This window comes from Tiliqua scincoides, chromosome 14 (genome assembly GCF_035046505.1).
Source record: "Tiliqua scincoides isolate rTilSci1 chromosome 14, rTilSci1.hap2, whole genome shotgun sequence".
NCBI lineage: Eukaryota > Metazoa > Chordata > Lepidosauria > Squamata > Scincidae > Tiliqua > Tiliqua scincoides.
The window spans coordinates 10,017,592-10,020,208 of record NC_089834.1 but is presented as its reverse complement, the minus strand read 5'-3'; the positions used below and the strand labels follow the sequence as shown (position 1 = coordinate 10,020,208).

General features: G+C 44.4%; 1 pseudogene; it reads right to left on the bottom strand.

Annotated features, from left to right (window-relative positions):
• Positions 1–2,140: 2,140 nt before the first annotated feature.
• Positions 2,141–2,257, bottom strand: LOC136634929 (5S ribosomal RNA; annotated as a pseudogene).
• Positions 2,258–2,617: the final 360 nt, after the last annotated feature.

Genomic DNA, 2,617 nt, shown 5'->3' with positions numbered 1-2,617 from the left:
AGTCTGTGTCTCTGGGCCAAACAGTGAAACTCTCCTGCACGAAAAGCAGTGGTGGGAGCTGGGAAAACTATTTTCACTGGTATCAACAGAAACCTGACCAGGAACCTCGCTTTGTGTTCTATGGCACCAGCAACAGGGGAGACGGAATTCCTGATCGGTTCACTGGTTCCACTTCTGGGAATGATGGTTATTTAACCATCACAGATGTCCAACCTGAAGACGAGGCGGATTATTATTGTGCTCGCTGGTATAGCACTGGTAGCATGTTCCACAGTGATACATTCTAATGGGGAACTGAGACAAAAACCTTCACTCTTCCTCTTCAGGTGGGGAATCAAAAATTTCTATAGCAGTGGTTCTCACACATTTAGCACTGGGACCCACTTTTTAGAATGAGAATCTGTCAGGACCCACTGGAAGTGATGTCATGACTGGAAGTCATTTTTGGAAATTTTTTGACAATTCTAGGCTACAATCCTACCCAGACTTACCCAGGAATAAGTCCCATTGACTATCATTGTTAAAAGAATCTACATAGTAGCTTGTTAAAAGTACAGGTCTGTAACATTTCCCCAAATGCACTCATATACCATAGTAGCATCAAGTATAATATAGTAAAAATAAAATATTGAAATGAATAAGGGACCCACCTGAAATTGGCTCACGACCCACCTAGTGGGTCCCGACCCACAGTTTGAGAAACACTGCTCTATAGAGATCCATGCAATCTGTGTCTGCTTGAATCAGTGGGGAGAAAGGTGTTCTGTTCCCACAGACTTCTAGATGGCCAAGATTATCCAGCTGTCAGCCCTCAAGCATCAGTCCACACCGTCTTGACCAGAGGCTGCCACAAGGGTTGAACAAGAAAGGCATTTGGTTTCAGATTGTCAAGGGATGAGAAACTGTGTGACATTATATTGGAACTGACACACATCTGTGGCCCCAAGTGCCCAAGAACATAGTATGCTCTATCAAGTGCATCAGGTAGCCATGTGTGGGGTTGTGGCCAATAGAGTGATGTCTGGCAGGAGGTCTGGTCTAGAGGGTAGAGCCTCCGTCTGCCTGAAGATAACATCCACAAGGTCGCCAGTTCGAGGCCACTGGCACCGTGCGACCTTGAAGCAGCTGACAAGCTGAAGCCGAGCAATTCCATCTGCTCTGAGCGTGGGAGGATGGAGGCCAGAATGTGAAGCCAGATTGGAATGAAACACCTTGAATGTAGTGGTTCTTGAAAGAAAGAACCTTCTTTCAAATTGTAAAAATCCCTATTTAATAAGGGATTTAAATAAAGCCTGCCTATGTAAACCGCCTTGAATAAAGTCTTGAATAAAGACCAAGAAAGGTGGTATATAAATACCTGTTGTTGTTATTATTATTATTATTATTATTATTATTATTATTATTATTATTATTATTATTATTATGTGATATGGAAATTGACGTTCATCTGTTACTACAAGTGCCCAGGGACTCAGCATGCACCACCACGCACAAACTGTGGCAAAGACATGTGTGGAATTGTGGCCATTCAGATCTGGTACATGGCATTGAGGGAGAATCAGAATGAAAGGGAAAAATAATTCACTTATCGAAGGGATTATTTTCGAATGATTGGGTAGGGGGATGTATGTAATAATCAAAGTAATTAAAAGAACACATGCTCTGTGACCAAGTGATTCTGTAAAGCCTAGATTTCCCCATAAATTTTCAGTTCGACGTGGGGAAAAACAAACTCTAGACTGAGTGAAGCAGAGAAAGAAAGAGCTATAAGAGGGAAGGGGCAATAAAATGGCAATGCTTGTATAGTTGTAGGGTCACGGCTGGGATCAGGCTGACTATAAAACCAAAAGGCAAGTTGAAAAAAAGAAAATGACCCCAGCTCTCTTCAGAACTTCCAGCCACAATTAAACATTTGATCCAACCACACACCCAAAAGGATAAGACTCGAAAACGGTTGGCAACCTTCAGTCTCGAAAGACTATGGTAGAAGCCTACAGCACCCGGTATTCCCAGGCAGTCTCCCATCCAAGTACTAACCAGGCCTGACCCTGCTTAGCTTCCAAGATCAGACAAGATCTGGAGATAGTGTTCAGTATAGGGAGATGGTTGGCAACCTTCAGTCTCGAAAGACTGTGGTAGAAGCCTACAGCACCCGGTATTCCCAGGTGGTCTCCCATCCAAGTACTAACCAGGCCTGACCCTGCTTAGCTTCCGAGATCAGACGAGATCAGGCATGTGCAGGGTAACAGTTGCTGCCAAACTCAAAAGAGGAATTTCAAAAGAATGCACTGCACATGGGCAGTAGACACACTGGCCCCTGAGGTCGTCCTCTAAAATGCCCACTATCCTGACTTCAACCAATAGGGGGTGATGTTGATCAAGGGTCTGCACATTTGTCAGGATGACCTCAGCATTCTGGAACGGGTGGTGTGAACCGAAGCAAGGGTATGTTCGGTATACATTGATCCCCTTTCTGAGCACTGCAGCTTGCTGAGGCATAGAGAGGAAGGACCAGCAAACATCTTTCTCCATTGAAGAACACAGTCTGGACTCACCCAAGGAAACAGGTGTTGCAGCCTAGGCGGAATGGGTTGATCTGATGAGGGTTTGATCTAGC